Source organism: Equus quagga, chromosome 16 (assembly GCF_021613505.1).
Source record: "Equus quagga isolate Etosha38 chromosome 16, UCLA_HA_Equagga_1.0, whole genome shotgun sequence".
In the NCBI taxonomy this organism is placed as follows: domain Eukaryota; kingdom Metazoa; phylum Chordata; class Mammalia; order Perissodactyla; family Equidae; genus Equus; species Equus quagga.
The window spans coordinates 9,186,250-9,205,835 of record NC_060282.1 but is presented as its reverse complement, the minus strand read 5'-3'; the positions used below and the strand labels follow the sequence as shown (position 1 = coordinate 9,205,835).

The window sequence follows — 19,586 nt, the reverse complement described above, 5'->3', positions numbered from 1 at the left end:
GGCTTTTCATAGATGCCAGTTATTATGTTGAGGTGGCTTCCTTCTATTCCTGGTGAGTGTCTTTTTTCAGGAAGGGGTGTTGAATTTTATCAAGTGCTTTTTTCTTTTTGCATGGTGGTGTTCACATGGGTTTTTCCCCGTTGTTCTGTTAGTACAATGTATTACATTGATTCATTTTCTTATGTTGAACCATCCTTGCATTCTAGGAATAAATTCCACTTGGTCATGGTGCACATGATTCTTTTAACAATTATACTATTTAAATTTTCTGGAGTGTACATGGTGTGCTGCTATTAATATTACCAGCAATTTATGAGTATTATCCCTACTAATGCTAGTAGACTTATTATTATTAATATTACTTGTTATATGTATATCACCTAATAGAAATTGACATTGCACCTTTGCAAAGCAAATATCATTTGATCCTCCTAGTTATCTTATGAAGAAGAGAAGACCATATTATCTCTAACTTATAGATGAGAAAACTGTGAGGCCAAAGAGGCAAAGTCACTTTCCCAGGGTCAAAAGTGAGAATTTCCAAACAACTACCACATATATGTGGGTTGCTGATTAAGCCTGTTCTGTGTGGCCCTGATGAAGCTGAGCAGGAATTGTTGGGTAAATGGAAAGTGAAGAAAGACTTCAGTGGGTAAAATTACAGCTCTGTGATCGTCAGAACTGCCTAGTGAGAAAATGGACCACACCAGGCAGTGTGGTCTCCATTTTAGGGGGTATACCTGCAAAGGTGAGGTCTCTGCCAAGGGAGATGCTATTGGCGAGGTGCTTCAAACATCATATGGATATTAGAAAGGAATGGATATTGTTAAAAAAAACCCTTCTGTCTATAAGATTTTATTATTTGTTTTTCTTTTCAGCACAAAACACTAAAAGTAAGCAAAACTTTGGAATTATCACAATGTTCTGAAGCTGCACCTGTATATTAAGAAGAGTGATTTAGAAAGAGAAATATCTAGAATCAAAAAACAATTCCTCCACTCTGGATAATCTTGAGCACAGCAGCTTTGTCTTACACATTTATTTATCTTTCATGGTTTACACAGGATGTGGCACATGCATAAATATTTGTTAAAGGAAAGGACAGTGGAATGAATGCATAAAGCCATGAAAGCATGACATGAAATGAATTCTCCTTCCTCCAAAGTAATTTCAAAGGGGCATTTATAGCTGGATAGTGAAGGAAGGAGCTGTAGAGATCTCTGAATCCAGCTCTTCCCTTTGACACAGAGGAGTCAATGGTCAACAAGGTTCAGAAGTTCGCCCAAAGTCATCAGGTGAGGTTGTCTTCCTTGCCTTCCCGATTGTAGCTTTTTACCAGCTAACACTGGTGTTCATTCCATATTTTATGATTTCCTGTCAACAACAACAATAAAAAGGTTTCTGTATGATTATTGAATATTTTTCTAGAGAGCTTGCTCTGGGATACATGACTACTTCAGTTTCACAGCAAAGACAAAATTCACAAGTAGTGTCGCCTACTTTGAAAGATGTTTTAGGGCCTAAGCTGCCACTGAGTTGCTCTTTGTAGCTAACCTAAGTCCCTCATGCTATACTTTGTCACTTTCTGAAATTAAACAGCCATTTTTCTGTGGGCGTTCTCAGGACTCTGCTTCCCTCTGCTGTGGCAGGTCCTGCACTTTGTTTAAGATTCAAGGTTACGCTCAGGAGACATGTTGGATTTGCACCAGGCTGGAAGGCACACCAGAGACCAGGGGCTTCATGGCTTCATTTGATGGTCAAGGACACTTAGGGCCAGCCAGCGAAAGTGACTTCTTCAAAGTCGCATCACAGTTCCTTGGCAGAGCTGGAACTCCAATGATCACAGGTACTCAAGCGACAAAGGCAATGCCTTCACAAAAGGGAACTTCGCCACTCACGAAGAATACCTGTGTGTCCAGATCAGGTACCCTCCTGATGTCAAAACCACTCCTGATTCTCAGCATGCCGAAAGTTGAATTTAGGGGAAATCCTTCTCAGAATTTTCTCCACTACCTTCTTGCCCACCTGAAACTCCTGCTCATCCAACAAGAAGATGGGAACACTTCTCCACAGTATCCACTGAACCTCCTACTCCGGGCAAAAATAAGTACCTGATGGGGCCAGCCCAGGGGCATAGCAGCTAAGTTCGAGCACACCGTTTCGGCAGCCCCAGGGTTCACCAGTTCAGATCCTGGGTGTGGACATAGCACCGCTTCTCAAGCCATGCGGTGGCAGGCGTCCCACATATAAAGTAGAGGAAGGTGGGCATGGATGTTAGCTCAGGGCCAGTCTTCCTCAGAAAAAAGAGGAGGATTGGTAGCAGTTAGCTCAGGGCTAATCTTCCTCAAAAAATAGAAAAATAAAAATAAGTACCTGTAACCGTTTACTTTCTCTATTTCACATTTACCCAGGATTCATTTTCAAAAACAAATCTCAGAAAACATTCTTCCCACTCTCCCCTTAACTTTTACTCTTTTAACATAACTTTGGGGTTGTTTGAAGATTGTTTTAAATGTCTATGTGAATTGCCTGCATGTTTATTAATAACTGTATTCTCTGTTTGCTAATACAGGTACACATTTTACTAGTTTTCTTGCATGAAAACATCAGAAAATGACATTGCCCTGGAAATCCCGTGCCTTGACCACGTTCCCACTTTAATCCCGACGTCTTACATTCTCTTTTCTGTAGCTGGAGGTCCAGAGTGAGGGCCTCGTGGGGTCTGGGCTCTCAGTATTTTGCGGGGGAGAAAGGACAACGGGGCAGCCTGTCCGTAGACATCACCAAAGACCTAAGCACAGTTTTTGAGGAGGAACAAAGACACCGTCCAATCTGTTTGCACACACACACCTAGGGCACTCATATGGCAGCCCTTATGCACTGAGAGGAGAACTGAGACACGGAACCTGTAGTAGGTAGAGGACAAGGAGAGGGAGAAGGAATAAATCCAACTGCTCCTGCACACTTCCCCAGATGAGACACGGGACGAGACGGGGTAACGTCACCTCAGACCTAAACCATTAAGCTGCATCGTGCCACAAAGAAGCAGAAACTCAGACCAAGATTCCTCCCTCTCTGCCCTCCCCTGGATGGGCCCCTGTGAAATCAAGGGACTAGCTAGGGAAGGACTTTGCACACGGACCTCAGAAATTCTTTTTAGGGGAATGTGATCCCTTTTATTATACAGGGAGATATAAAACTGCGTATGAATTGGCAATTTTATTGCCTGATTTGAGCATTACATTTTATTAGCGTAGTGGGTGTTTTTTTGTCATAGTCATTACCTACTGCCCACAGTGAGGATGGGAACTCCGTTCTGGCTTGCACGGGAAGGAGATTCAGAGCAGAGTGCCGGGGAGCGCCCTGCACAATTGCACTGTTCTCTGAAAGCCTGTTCCATTTCGTGGGTGGCTGTTATTTGCCACTGCATCTAACTCTGCAGGCCCTGCAGGACGCAGCGGGCTCCTTGAGGGCGGGGCCCGCTTCCAACCTCCCTCTCTATCTGGCACGCTGCTGGGCATACAGTCCTTGCTCAATAACTCTCTGGATCCACCCCTGTTCCTTTGGATTCTGGTTGCAGTGTTCTCCCCTCTGCCCTGTGCTGCCCTTAGCCATAACATCAGGCTTAGTGCGCTTTTCCCAAAGCTTGCGGCCCTCCTCGTTCACCACATCCTGCATCCCCTATGTCCAGAGCAATTGCTTTGTGCCCACGGATGGCTTTGCTGAGGCAGCGCTCCCTGGAGAGGCCGGGCTCCTGTCTGCGGCCCGTGAGCAGAGGTTTGGCAGGCCAAGGTCCATCCTGGCACAACTGATTTCTGCGTGATCAGCCCAAGACATCAGTCAGCAGGCAGGTTGGGAAAGGATGTAAAATGAATGGTCCCTGATAACTCGATCAGGAGCTGGAGCCAGAGATCATAGAGAAATTTATCACCAGAAGTGACAGCACCAGGCCCTAGCAAGAGCTTCCCCAGGATCTGGCTCCTGTGCTGAGGGCTTCTGTCAGATACCCTAGCCCATGCGAGAAAGAGATCAGGGTTAAAGAAGGTGGGGGAGTGATCCTGAGTTATGGGGGAATGAGCCCTGAAACAAGGCTGGTCCGGGCTCAGGTCTGAGCCCTCCACTTAGCAGGTGGGCCTTGAGGAAGTTGCTTAAGGTCTCCGAGCCTCAGTTTCTTCATCCGTGCAATGGGTATAATGCCACCTCCCTTTGTGAGGGGTCCACAAATTAGTAGAGATCCGCACGTGGAAGGTGCTCGATAAATAATCTGTCGAATGAGTTACCGAATACCAATCACGTTTCTCAGTGCCTGGCCCACCACTGATGCTTTTAATGAATGAATGAGTATCAATTTGCTACCATAGTGCACGGCATTTAGTCTGTTGTTGAAAATAAAGTTAGGTCTCTCCCCCACCAAGATTTTACCCGCTCCAACCTGTTTGCCTTCACGATTTGTAAATACTGGCCCAGAGAGGTGAGACGACCTCTTGTCAAGGTCACAGAGCGACTGTGAATCGGAGCCCCGTTCCTGCTCCCATGCTCGGCCCCATAGAGCTCCGGCTGGCCCGCCGTCAATACTGCTTCCAGAGTCCAGAATACCGCAGACCAGTTGCCTCCCGACTTCTGCCCAGGAGGACTTCCGTGCCCATTGAGGTAACACTGACCCAGGGCCTCTAATCCCGCTTCTGCTAGCCTACCTCCCCTCTTCCTATCTGTGATGGTTAATTTTATGTGTCAGCTTAGTTATGCCATGGGACCAAGATATTTGGTCAAACTTTATTCTAGATGTTTCCATGAAGGTTGTTTTCAGATGAGATTAATATTTAAATCAATAGACTTTGAGTAAAGCAGTTGACCCTCCATAATGTAGGTGGGCCTTGTCCAATCAGTTGAAGGTCTTAATAGAAAAACATAGACCTTCCCCAAGGAAGGAGGAATCCTGCTGGCAGGCTGCCTTTAGACTCAAACTGCAACAGCAACTCTTCCCTGGGTCTCCAGGCTGCCAGCGTACCCTGAAGGTTTTGGACTTACCAATGTATATCATATACACACACGGACATACCCATCCTATTGGTTCTGTTTCTCTGCAGAACTCTGACTAATACACTATCCTTCTTGGTAGTTTATTTTCCAGCTACTAGCTGCTACTTACCGTGTCTCCAAAGCACCAGGATGGCTGTCACCTTGGCTTCTTTGCACAGACATCTGTTTCTGCCTGGAACTCTGTCACTGCTTACCGTCTGGCCCACTGCCTTAAACTCAGCTTACCCAGACTCCTTCTTTGACCAGGGCCTATCTAGCTGCATAGCGCTGCCTGCCATGTAGGTGTTCCTTCATGGGGCTCCTGTTTTCCTGTCTATGTAATTTACGACCTTGTATTGAATTTGTGCATCTGTTGTCTCTCTCCTCATCTGGGACCACTGAAGGCAGGGCCTTGCTTATGCATCTCAGGCATCTTAACCTAAGTTAACAAAGTTGTGTTGAAAACAAGGAAGGAAAGAAAGAAGAAAAGAGGGAAGGAAGGAGGGAAGGAAAGGAGGGAGGGAAGGAGAGGGGAAGGGAGAGAGTGAGGAAAAGGAGGAAGGATGGAAAGAGGGAACCAGGATGGTCAAAACCAAACAAAGTAACAACTCCCACTGATGGGGACCGTCACAGGAGCAGAGGCACCCACTGAAAGAGCTCCCAATAACAAAGCTGGAAGAATTTGAGCAACAAAATTAAGTGGTATTGGATTAAAACCCAAATGATAAAATAAATATTCAGAGCATACGTCCATATAAATAAATAATTGAATAAATTAATAAGTGGTGGGCACTTTTCAAATGATTTACATAGATATACCACCATCAAAGAGGGAACACGTAACTCACCCCGCCTCAGGTGTCAGCTGCACATAGTGACTGCCCCCCAGAGAGTGCAGAATAGAAAGGGGGAAAAAGCACAACTTTATGGTGGAGAAACCTGAGGAGCATGACCTCAGCCAGGTGGTCAAGGGGAAACACCCACAGTCATAAATCATGTTGATTGTCTACACCCTTGATAGAGGATGACAATGGTTCTTCATCTCTTCCTCCTCAAAACCCACAACCCTGGTCTAATCACGAGAAAAACATCAGATACATTCCAGAGGTGGATCCTACAAAACATCCTCAAAACTGTCAACGTCATCAAAAACAAGGAAAGTCTGAGAAGCAGCCTAGAGGAGCTTTAGGAGGCAAGACAACTAATTATAATATGATATCCTGGATGGGATCCTGGACGAGAAAAAGAACATTGGGCAGAAACTAAGAAAACCTAATTGAACCATGGACTTTAGTGGACAATGAGGTATCAATATCAGTTCATTGATTGTAACCTAAGTGTCACAGTAAGGTAAAATGTTAGTAAGAGGGGAAACTGGATGTGGAATATATGGGAGCACTCTCTGCTATCTTGTCAATTTTTCTGTAAATCTAAAACTGTTTTAAAAAAATAAAGTATATTAAAAGAAATAAGAAAAATGGGAAAGTTATTAAACATCAACCGATCTGATTTATCGTAACCTTATTTGGATCCTGATTCACAAAAAAACAAAGAGAAAACTGGGACTCAAACCCTAGACTAAGCGTTCGAGTGAGATTATGTTGATCGTCTGTGACTCTGTGGAAGTATTTTTGTTCTTTTTTCTTTTACTGATTTCCCTTCTCCCAGAAGAACATCCCTAGAGATTAGTTGAAGCAGCAAGCCACAGTCCAGCCTTAATCTTCCAGGACTGGCTGAGTTATTTCACAGCAATTCATCTCCCTCCACTCCAAGCCCAGCCCACGGCAGTAATTTGCATTCTAAAGGAGGAAGTCAACTCACAGGATTCAGATGAGGATGGTCAATAGGTACTGGCTTCCCTCAGGGCCACCTGGGGCCAGGGGGTGTCTGCTCTCTAGCCCCACCTACCGGACCTTGTCTAAATCACCTGAATAAATGCAACTGCCTGGCAAGACCCAATGCCAGGCACGGAGGGGAAAGAAACAAGACTCATCAGATCAGGGAATATTGGGATCAGAGGGAAACTTTAAGATGAATCTCTTCTTTAATTGAAAGGAAAACCAAGTGTTAGATGCATTGGACATTTACTACGCATCGAGCCACTTTGATGAGAGTTCGAACCCTGGTCCTGCCACTCCGTGGTCATGGAACTCAAGTAAGTCAGCGACTCTCCTTGGAATTCACTTTCCTCGTCTGTAAAATGGGGATAAACAGTGTGTCCCCCATGCTGGTTGTTAGTCTAGTTATTTTTGTTTTTTAATTTTAAATGTTTTATGTGAGGGCACAGAGGTTTTGAGAGATATTTCTTGGTTGACACTTGAGGTTATAACTCTTGCTTTTCAGCTCTCACTACACATATATGCACACACACATGCACACACACACTTACATGGACACATCTTTTCCTTGAGAGGCCGGGAGAAAGGACAGAGGGCAAGACTTGAGAAAGGACCATTTCAGTCTAGGCCTAGTGAAAGGCAAAAAAAGCAAGAGAAAAGCCACTGGAACCAGCAAGATTAGCAAAAGTGAACATCTGCTTCATCCCTGTATCATCTTCCATGAAAGCCATTCATCTGTTCACACACTCATGCATTAACAAAAATTTACTTCACGCCTGCTGTGTGCCAGACATTGGGGAAGCAGCAGCAACCCCGGCTCTCACACCTCACCAGCACCAGATCTTGGCTCTGAAGAAATTCCTAAAAGATTGACCTGGTTTCTCTAGTCATATCCAACGGAGATGGGGACCCGAAGCTGCCCATGTGTAAATCTGGTCAACCTAGAAAGTCAATTTCTATGGTAAGAATGGAGCCATTGGTCTACCATTGCCCCAAGTCTAGAGTCATTAGTATTACCCAACTCCCCCCAGTCCAAATCCACATTGATGGCAACGTTAGGACTAGTAATATGGGTCTTGGTGTAGTTTTGTTTCTAGGGAGCAGGTGTTCTGCCCAAGATGCACATGTTCTGGTCTTCCTTGTAGAACCTGGCCGCTGTCACCTGCTCAGTGGACATTCTGATTTATACGTTGTAGGAGCTCAATCAATATCTGTTGAGTGAGTGAATTAGTGAATGGATATCAGTCTCTGGGGGATATGTTAAATGTAAATTAGTGACAAGAAACGGATCACCTCTCCATACACTAGTCAAGGCGGATTTGTACCTGAAGATTAGACCTCGGATTTTGCTAACAACGTCAAGTCTTCACCCCTCTGCTTGTCAAGGAAGCCCACGATGGCCCCTTTTTCTTGTGCCTCAATACATCACACACAATTTAATGTTTAACTGTACACCTTTTGAAAGTTCTATAGTACCTGTATGTTACCTGTAGACTTACTCATATTTCCAGCTAGACTGTGGACTCGACTCCTCTTGACAGCAAAATCCTCAGGACATTTTCTCAAGGTAAAACACGGAAGTTCCTGCCCTCCACTCTGCCTCATTCCTCCATTTCCATTTACTCACCACTTCCCTACGGAGAGCCTGCTGTGTGCCAGGCCCTGTGCTGGGCCATTTGAAATAAAGATCTACACTTTCTATCTCAACACTCTCACCTCTCACTCTCTCTTGAAATCATTGCAATTTGGTGTCTTTGCCCTCCACCCCATATAACAAGCAAAACATTGACCTCCTTGTTGCAAAATCTAATAAACACATCCCTTAATCACTTTATCGGACTTCTCTGTTGCATGATTCCATTTACCATTATTTGCTTTTAGAAATCCCTGACTTTTCTCTCCCTTCCATGACACCATTATCTTCTCGTCTTCTTCATTTTCCTTCTGGAGCTCTGAACCAACACATCCAATTGTATCTTCACCTGAATATCTCCTCAAGCATTGTAAATTTAATGTGTCCCAACTTAAACATATCATTAGCGTCTACCAAAGAACAGTAATAAGGATCAAGGAGGGCTTTCTGAGTAGGACATTCAGACTGGGGAGAGATGCAGATGGCCGTATTCTAAAAAGATTTTAGGTTCAAGGTATCATTACTATTCCAAAGTCAAGCGGTCAAATGCAAGGATCCAGATGTAGAATAGAGCCCCAAGTGGAGGCGATAGCAATGAAAACAGGAAGGCTGAATAAGGAAGAGCAGATAAATGGGTGATAGGAGGCAGTATGAGAAAATTATAATGTCGATATGCAGCTATTAGTGGAACAATCTTTAAACTGGCTTGTGTGAATGCATGAAGTTCATTTAAATGGGCAGATTGTCTGAAGTTAATCTCTTAACTACTAGAAATTTCAGAGAGGGGGAATAATATGGTTACTGGGAATGATATCTATGGGAACCTTAATAGAGCCATCCTTGGAATGGACCATACAAATATTATGGCAAAGGGAGCTTAGAATTCTCGAAGCAGAGAGAAGAGCACGTTAGTGACCACATCCGCCGTCATCTCTGTGTAAAGGAGTTTAGTTCAAGTGCAGAGGTCCACACAGCCGTGTGCTGTAGACCTCCAAGTGGTGGAGTCAAGGAAAGAAACCATGGCGAGGACTGTCCTACATGTTGAATGTTGTTTCTTTAATAGAGAGAGAGGGAGAATCATGCAGCTGTGAAAGGTTAATTAGTATTTAAACACACAATTGTATTTTCTATTTGGTCTGACTGGGAAAATAAATTACCTTTTTCAAAGCACAGGCTTGCAGGCTGTAATTGAAGATGGGCCTGGTGAGTGTAGCTCAGCCAACATGGCAGAGGAAACAAAAGAGAAATCAAATGGAAGCAGGCAGAGGTGTCCCGCCCCCAGCCTGGGGCTGAATGAGAAAGATAGATGGGGGGTGGGGGGAGGCTATAGGAACAGGGGGAGCCAGCTTCTTACCTGCCCCTACGCTTCCCCCTGGTCACCTTGGGTAGGTCCTTTGCTTTTCTGAATCCCTCATTCTCATTTGTAATACTTTTTCTCCGTGGGCCGTTAGGAGTTAATGAGATCGTGTTTGGGAGAATGGCTGGCATGGTATTGGGCACAAAACAGGTGTGCATTAAATGCAGGTCCCCGTAAATGCTTATCCCGTCTACTTTCATCTCCCCCGTCTCTGAATTTCTATGGCATTTCTCTAAAAGCCAAGAAAACAAGCCCTTAATGAGATGCTATCTTCTATTATGTTCTAATTGCAGTGTGTTCAGATTGTCAATTCAATCCAACTTCATTTCACTTACTTCAATTAAGGAATATTTGTTAAGAAATGACCGTGTTCCTAGTGCAATACTAGGGAATATGAAGATAAATGAGACCCAGTACATGCCTTCCAAGAGCCTGAACCACGTTTAGAGAAAGAAGAAACATATTTGAAAAGCCTCTGATTCAGTATTTGGACGCGTGTTACTGATCCGCGGAGAGCCCTCACGAAGGGGTGATGACATCTATTATGTAGTGATTTTCATGGCAACCTTGTGAACTGGTGATTTTTACAGATGAGGCAGCTGAGGCTCAGATAAGGTAACTGACTGGTTCGAGATTGCTCAGCACAGACAGACGAGAGGATGGAGCTTGAATCCACATCTGCTTCCCCGAGCCCACTCTGTGCTTGGATTTCCCCAGGGCCCCTACCCCACACCTGCCTGGCCCTGCCCACCTCTTACCTCCCAGCATTCGGTTGTGTCTGTATGTGAAAGCTCAGCCCTTGGTGACCCTTCCTATTAAGGCTCCTGGAAGAAGACGGGCGTGCTGGGTCAGTTATGATAATAGCTGAGGACAATGGCATCAGGATTCACATGAAGAAGGCTTTCTTTCTCCATGACCAGCAACACCCTAGTTACGGTTTATATGCAACGTCTATTTCTAGAAAGAAAACCTGAAGCGAGCCTCAGCATTGCCACAAATAACCGAGGTTGCTGTAAGAACACATCTCAATTTATTTATTTATTTTTAATTTTTTAAGATTGGCCCTGAGCTAACATTTGTTGCCAATCTTTGTTTTCCTTCTTTTCCCCAAAGCCCCCCAGTACATAGTTATATATTCTAGGTGTAGGTCCTTCTGGTTCTGCTATGTGGGACACTGCCTCAGCGTGGCTTGATGAGCAGTGCCATGTCCGTGCCCAGAATCGGAATGAGTGAAACCCCGGGCTGCCAAAGTAGAGCGAGAGATCTTAATCACTTGGCCACGGGGCCAGTTCCACATCTCAATTTAAATTAATAAATCCACTTGGAAAGATACTTTTCTGTCTCAGTCTTCTCTGCATCATTAGTGCCTGGAAGAGGGCTTCCTATGGAGTAGGTGCACAATATGTTACTGTGTGATGATAAATATTTCTATTCTTTCTGGGGTTAATCTTTATTTCCAATGTTCTCACTCAACTGATCATTTTTCTAACAAGTTCTAAATTTACTTTTTACTCAGTCATCTTGATGAGGCACAAATTATCTCAGACAGTTTACTTATTGCATATTCTATATCTTCCTTGTTATCATTTTCAATTCTACCCTCTTAAAAATACAACACATTAATTACTATTCATTTCTTATAATTAATTGTTAAATCTATTGAGCAGCGTGTTTTACCAATTGCTCTGCTCCCCTGTGTCTCTCCATCCCTATCCGCCCTCTGGCACATTCTTTTTCCAATTCTCGGATGTCTTGAAGTCTTTATTTCATTCTCAGTAAGTGATGGTTCTGCTGAGCATAGACCTCCAGGTTGCCATACTAAGGGCTCAAAGGTCGATAGCTATTATTTCTTCTTATTTTTATTAGATTGTCAGTAATTTTCTTCAGTACCTTCAAGATGACACTTCCACTTTCTCGGCATCTTTTGTTGGGATGAGAAGTCTGCTGCAAGTCTAATTGCCATTCCTTTCTAGGTAACCTGTCTTTTTCTCTGATGACTTTTAATACCGCCCAGTTTTGACTTTGATGCTCTGAGGTAGCTCTCTTGAAAGGGTAGGTGAGACAGGTAGGGAGTTGCTTGTGTTTGCCCTCTGGATATTTGGTTTCCCCTTCCCATCTGTGGGACCCTGAGAGGTGTGCTCCCAGCACTCCTGTCTGGGGACCATGGCCATCAAAGTCCGGTCTTTGCTTCCCCTCCTATCCTGAGCGTCCCATGCACCCCTGTCCCCCACCACACTGAGGGACCCACAGATGCCCAGCTGCAGATCCTTCCACTGCTTCCCCCCAGGGCCCAGCTTGGGCTGGGATGAGTGAAGGGTCTGGGCTGTAAATTTAAGGAGGCCCTCACCCTCAGGCGCCACCCCTGTGCTCAGACAACCCTGAGAGTGAGGACCGTCTTAACTTGTATACGCTGGGAGTCTAGACTGCCTCACCCTTGTCCAGGATCATCCCTCACTTTTTCACAGGCCAATCCAGAATTTGGAAGGTGTTACTCTGATGGTTAATTTTATGTGTCAACTCAACTGGGCCACAAGCTACCCAGCCATTTGGTCAAACATTATTCTGGGTGTGTCTGCAAAGGTGTTTCTGAATGAGATTAACATTTGAATTGGTAAACCAGCAAGACTGACGGCCCTCCCCAATGTGGGTGGGCCTCATCCAATCAGCTGAAGGCCTGAAGAGAAGAAAAGGATTGACCCTCCCAGGTTAAGAGGGAACTCCTCATGACTGATGGTATCAAGCTGGGACATGGGTCTTTTCCTGCCTTTGGACTTGAACTGAAACATTGGCTCTTCCTGAGTGCAAGGCTGCTGGCTTTTAGACTGGAATTTATACCAGGGGCTCTCCTGGGTCTCAGGCCTTTTGACTCAGACAACAGCTTACACCATGGGCTTTTGCGGTCTCCACCTCGCCAAGTGCAAATCCTGGGACACCTTATCCCCCATAACCACAAGATCCAGTTCCTTACAGTAAATCTTTCTTTCTCTCTCCTTCCTCATCCTATTGGTCCTGTTTCTCTGGAGGACCCTGACTAATAAACTTATTCCTTTTGCCTCGTGTTGGGCAGACTTTAAGGTGACCCCCTGACCCCATCTCCCCGGGGTCATGTTGTTGTCTAACCCCCTCCCCTTGTGTGTGGGCAGGCTCGTGAGTCACTCCTAACTGACAGACTATGGCAAAGGTGTTGGTGTGTCGCTCCTGGGATAAGATCAAGTTACACAATTATATAAGCCTCTTTAATGTTTATTCACCCAGAATCTATTATTGCAAATGACCTCAATGATAAATGACCTAGTAAGCACTCAATAAAAAATTATATTCTGAAAAAATATATAAATTTCAGGCCTCCAATTTATCTTATCAGTCAATGGTAAGACATTGTTCAATGCGTGTTCCTCTTTGCCTGTGTGTGTGAGTGTGTGTGTACATATGTGTGTGTGTGTGTGTGTGTGTGTGTAAGAGCCAGAATCTAGCCCAGAGCTCCATCTACATCACTTCCCTATCCAAAGATACCAGCTTCCCTCTGTGATTCTGGAAGAAGCGTCAGGGGCTCTGAGCCCAAAAATAGACTGCACAGTCCAAGACTGTGGGGTCATCGGCCTCTCTTAGGGGCAACTCTCCACCCCTCCTAGTGGGCAGAAAGTCTGTAGCCCCAGCAACTGTCCCTAGGGGACTTTATTTGATTCAAGAGTGATATTCAAATTGTGCCTGAGCAAAGAGCAGCAGTATATGATGGCGTCGTGCTAGTTAACCCTGCCTGTGTTGTAGAAGAAAAGGGGAAACCGGGAACCCTCTCTCACCCAGGGCCTGTCCTGCCTGTCTGAGGCATGATCCATCACTGATGGCTGCGGCCGCTATTCCAGCCCCACCTCAGTGAGCAGGAGCCGGACGGCCCCTTGCGCATGGGAATGATACAAAGAGTAAGGACTTTGGATTCAGAACGATGGAGGTTTAGATCCCAGTTTTGTCTCTACCAGGCTGTGAACTCTTGGGCAATGCATTAAACTCCCCTCTGCTTTGGTTTCTTTATCTGTGATCTTGGAGTGAGGGTGGTTCCCTTTCTGGGTTAGTGTGAGGGTTAGAACACAGTGTCAAGTTCTGTAAAGACTGGTGATTGATCTGATGACCACTGTCCCACCATGGAAATGCTACTGCAAGCCTCACTGATTGTTAACCATCAGTCTTTGTTCCCCTTGCTTCTAGTTTCTCCTCTCTCCTACTTGGTGCTACCAGAACATCTTCTTCTGGCTCAGTTTTGATAATGTGGTTCCTCTGCTCAAAAATATTCATCAGCCTCCTATTGCCTCTTGGTTATATTCAGATTCTCGAGCGTAACTCACAAGCCCATCCCTCTGGGAGGTCTGTCCTTGAAGCTCTTCCGGACCCTCCGGCTAAGGGGCAGCCGCGTGGCAGAGCCTTTATGCCCACAGTCTCTGGGGCCAGCTGGTGGGCCTCATCTCTCAACTCTTCTACTTCCTAGCTCTGGGATCTGGGGCAAGTTGTTTAATGATAACACCAATTTTAGAAGGATGTTCTGAGAGTTAAACGAGTTACCTCCGTGTTAAGCACTTATAACAGTGCCCAGCCCACACCGAGTGCTATGGAATGCTGGCTGCTTCTCTTGCATCCTTGCACTGGAGTCCTTGGTCATTGTTCACAATAGACTTATTGTTTTTAACTTTATGCCTAACATTTTACATAATTGTATATGCTAAAAACGATTTTCTTTTGCTCTAAGCTCTTGAAGGATGGGGAGAGTGTTTTGTTTATCCTCCACGGCACCTAAAATAGAGGTTCAAACCAAGACAGTGTTCAATGAATGTCTGTGAAATTGCAATACTTATTATATTAGTTTCCTGGGGCCGCCATAACAAAGTACCACAGAGTGGGTGAGTTAAACAACCGAGATTTATTTTCTCACGGTTCTGGAAGCTGAAGTCTGAGATCAAGGTGTCAGCAGGGTTGGTTTCTTCTGGGGCCTCTCTTCCTGGCTTGTAGATGGACACCTTCTCCCTGTGTCTTCACAAGGTCTTCTCTCTGTGTACCTGTGTCCTGATCTCTTCTTACAAGACACTAGCCAGATTGGATCAGGGCCCATCCATATGACCTCATTTTTACTTAACGACCTCGTTAAAGACCCTGACTGCAAACACAGTCACGTTCTGAGGTCCTGGGGGTTAGGACTGGAGCATGTGAATTTTAGGAGGACACGATTGAACACCTAACGCTTATCAAATGGCAATCCAAAGGGCGTATGTGCAGCTCTGTTGGTTTGTTCTAAAAGCCCATTTCCATTAGCCAGTCTTCTTTGTTAACTCAATTACTCTGCCTTTGATTACACTGTCAAAGAAGCCCATGGGATCTGCACGAGAATATGAAGGAAAACTGAGGGCTTGGAGTCAGAGAGGCCTAGAGCATCTGGGCTGGATGAGTCGACAGAGATGCTGGGATCTACACCCAGGTGCAAATAGGACACCTGGGCCCAGAAATGTCAATAGTTGTCGCAGGGTCGCACAGCTACCCATAGCAAATCACGGCTCTCTTTCTGTTCTAAATGTTTTCCACCAAATTGGAGAAGTGAAGCAGCAGCTTTTCTGCCTACTGTGGGGTTTCTAGGATATTACAAAAGGAAGTAACTCTGTTTCCCCAGACTTGGGGCCATCACTCCCTTAGTGGATGGGAATCACACAGTCATGCTGCTGGGTGACCCTGAGCTGGCTTGCTACCTAGCATGGGCCCTGTTTTATTTTTAGCTCTTAATTTTTTTACTTTTATCAAGTTTTGAGCAAAAGAGCCCTTTTAGTTAGTACAAATCAAAACCACGCAGCTGCCCGTGCCCAGTGTGGATGCTGACCTGAGTGTGGAGGTGTGTGAATTCGGACCCCTGTTTTGGAAAGCAATTTGGCAATATTTATCAGGACTCCTCAGGATCTTGACAACTTTCTTACAGTCATTCTGCTCCTAGGAATTTACTCAAGGAAAAGAAGTGGAAATGTGGACAAGAATAAATGTTTTCACTTGAATGTGCATGTGAGTGTGTATACGTACTCACGCGTGTGTGTGTGTTCGGGGTATGATTTTTTTGATAAAAGCAAAATGTGGAAACAACCTATTTCACAATAACGTGTCATTAAAATAATGATAGTATGTTCAAAAAACGGAATAAAACACTGCCACTAAAAATGACATTTATAATGAATGTTTAATGATGTGGGAAAATGATCACAGTGTGATGTTAAGTGAAAAGGCGGAATACAAAATTGCATATATATTCGGATCCCATTTGTGCTTTTTGACATGTGCATTTGTTTAAAACACATATTTTCGCTGAAAGAACAGGAATTAGAAAATGATGGATCTAGGTCAGCGGTTCTCACTGGGGGTGCTTTTGCCCCCTCGGGGATCTTTTTCAATGTCTAGAGACATTTTTAATTTCATGCCTTGGCGGGGGCGGGTGCTGCCGGCCTTGATTGGGCAGAGGCCGGGGTGCTGCTGAGCACCCCACGATGCACGGAACAGCCCCGCCCCCAACAAAGAATGATCCAGCCCAACGTCACTAGTGATGGTTAGGGAATTCTGCTCTACCTTCCCATCTTCATCCTGTCTCTTTCTAAGATGAACAAATTTCCTGACGCCCCCTCCTCCTTCCCTCCCTCTCTCTCTTTCATTTTTCCTTCCTTTCTCTTTGTAACATTTATTGAGGCTTTAGTGTAGGTCAGACACTGTTCTCAGCATTTTCTGTGTATCAAGCAACATTAGCACACAACAACCCCATGGGTAAGTACTGTTATTGTCATCCTAGGAGACAAAATCTCATCAAATTGTTTTGAGGTTTCAAAAAAGTAGTTCATCCACAGTGCTTAGTACAGGGTCTAATGTACAGATGAAGAGACAGAGGTTTAGATAGATAGATAGACGTGTGTTTATGTGTCTGCATATACACACACACACACACACCATTAGTGTGCTTGTTGTCTGTGTATACTATGATAAACCTGTAAAAATGGGTAGCTTTGCATGATGGAATCAGAGCAAAGTTTTATGTTTTCCCTTTATACTATGTTTTATATTTTTCCATATTTATGCTTGTCTATAGCTTTATGTTTTCTTTCATATGTAAGAATCACTTTTGTTACCAAAACAATATATTAGAACCTTGGAGAGCTGAAGGGCTGGCTGTGAGAACAGTCTTGCTCCATGAGAAAGTTGAAAGAAACTCTATTTCCATTTAGCTGTGTGACATATTTTACTAAAATAGGGCACTGAGTCTCATTGCCAAAACAAAGCTTGAGACCCCTGATCCAACACGGTCAAAATTAGTGCCCCGGATCCTGCTTGGAGCGACCAATTGGTTGCTGTATTTTACTGTGGCTAGCTCCCTTGGGATTAATTATTTCCAATTGATCTTATCATGCGACAGAAAGCTTCCTCGTTTCCCCTTAGGACGACCCATCTTATTTCCTCTCACATCAATGATGCCGCTGTGGGGAAGACACGTCTTAACCCTGTGGGTTTTCAATTTTGTATCCAATTTATCTGGGGAGATCTTAAGAGACACAAATGACCCATCCCTATCCTGAGCTTCTGATTTGTCTTGCCTGGGGCTAGGAATCCTTTTTTCTTAAAGCTCCCCAGAGCTTAGAACAGGGAGCCAGGTTTGAGAACCACTCAATTATGCCTTAGGCGTAATCATGCTCGCTGTCCTTGAACTGGCCCAACGAGGGGTTACCCTTCCTCAGATGCAGCCTGCATCAGGGCAGCTGCATGCTGCCCTGGGGAAGAGGATGACTGCGGACCAGCAGTGCCCCCACCTCCCACAAGTGCTTACGTGTATCAGTAGCCCTGACTGTCAGAAAGCTCTTCACCCACGTGCAAGCCTCAAGACCCCACGGAACTGGTTGGAGTCTCTTCCACATGCTAGGCCTTGAAGAGCCTCACGTCCCTCCTCAGGCTTCTCCAAGCAAACATTGCCAGTCTTCTCGGGCATCCTTTAGGCAGCACACACACACCTCACATTCTGATTCTTGGTTCCTGCTTCCCGTCAAATGTGTTGTGCATCTTCCTGCTATAGCTGATTGACACATGCCTTGTTTTACTGCTCGTTTCTGAAGTCTGAAGAATCTGGCTAATTATCATTTCTCCCGTTGGGTAGAGCTCTCCACAGCAGGACACCTGCCCTGGATGCTGTAGCTCAGCGCTCAGATCCGGGAGGGTTGTTGGCTGAGTACACAGCTGGGTGACTATGGGGGGGATTTCTCTTTGCCGTGGGGGCAAGTACATCCAATCGCTAATTGAGGTGGACCAACAAAATCCCTGCCCTTTTGCCTAAATTTTTGAAGTCCTTAAAGGGCCCTCCCAACTTCAGAGCTGCTCAGACATGTCTCCCACCTAAGACCTCTGCTTCAGTCGCTCAGGCCAACCTTGCCCTCTGCCCAATTCTCTGGACTTAAGGATGCAGAGAGAGGGATAAGAGCACTTTCCACAACAGGAATGACCAAGCAGCCTTGCCACTACATAACCCTCCTGCTCCAAAATTTCCAAAGCCCTGCAGAGCGCCTTAAAATGCAGGAGATTGGCTGGAGGTCTGGAATGCCTTAGAACTTAGCACTGGCCAAGGCAACAGGGCACAGAGAGGGAAGCTGAGCTGGGCCTCCATGCACGTGCCCCTTCTCACTCCATCAGCATCTCTCTCAACCCTCGGGGGCCACTCTGGTGACATCCATCCATTCCTACCTGGCTTAGTCCTACTCACCTGGTCCACCTTGACTTCTGCCCCGGAGACAGTGTCCACCTATTCCAGCCCTGATCCCCAGCTCTGATCTCCATCCTGCAAGTCTTCTGGCTTTCTCACCTGGCCTCCTGAACAGGCCCTTGCCCTGGACTCCCAGCCTGCCCGGCTCCTCTCCCTATCCTCCTACCAGCCTCAGAACACAGGCTGTGAAGGCCCGTAAGGCCCACCCAGCTGCCTCATTTTATGACAACTTTCCAGTCTGAATTTCTAGCTTCAGATCCGTAGACTCAACAGACCACAGGATATCTCCACCTGCTGATTCTTGGTGGGGCACCTCCAATTCTCTGTGTCCCAGCACTTCATTTTCTCCTCCGTGCATCAAACCTTTTCTTTTAATCGTGTTTTACATGTTGGTTGAGAATGGCATGACATTGTCACTTGGGATTATTGCTGCAATAAATTAAATACTTGAAAGAAGTTATGCAAATATGTGTTTGGGAAAATGCTGCCAACTATTTCAGCTGGTACTTATTGAGTGCCCACCATGTTATTGCTGCAATAAATTAAATACTTGAAAGAAGTTATGCAAATATGTGTTTGGGAAAATGCTGCCAACTATTTCAGCTGGTACTTATTGAGTGCCCACCATGCGTCAGACTCTATACTGGTGAAAGATGCAGACCCTTGCCTCAGAGAAGTCAGAGTCTGGTAAGGGGACAACATAGTCAGCTGCACCATGTTCTCAGCACTGAAGCCTGAATCCTGGGCGATTTCCTAATTCCCTCATGTCCCTTCTCTCTCTGCACCCATCACCATCATCATGTCCTTTAGCACAGGTCACCTTCAGTGGCTCTCCTGTGCATCCTCTCCCTCTAGACCCCTCACCACTGTCCTGACAAGACCCCACAAGCACAGGGCAAAATCTGAGCTCTTCAGCTGAGCTTGGAGGGTCCTTTTCTTAATTGCTTCCCTTCCTACCTCCTCTGCACACAAACCGGAACCTTATTG

The 19,586-nt window shown here is 45.3% G+C and overlaps 1 long non-coding RNA gene across 1 annotated transcript in view; it reads right to left on the bottom strand.

Moving 5' to 3' along the window:
- Positions 1 to 1,042: 1,042 nt before the first annotated feature.
- LOC124228274 (uncharacterized) overlaps positions 1,043 to 19,586 on the bottom strand; it is a 34,589-nt gene continuing 16,045 nt past the window's right edge. The window contains exon 5 of the long non-coding RNA XR_006885679.1: positions 1,043 to 1,374. This is a non-coding gene — a long non-coding RNA (uncharacterized LOC124228274). The remainder of the gene's footprint in view (positions 1,375 to 19,586) is intronic.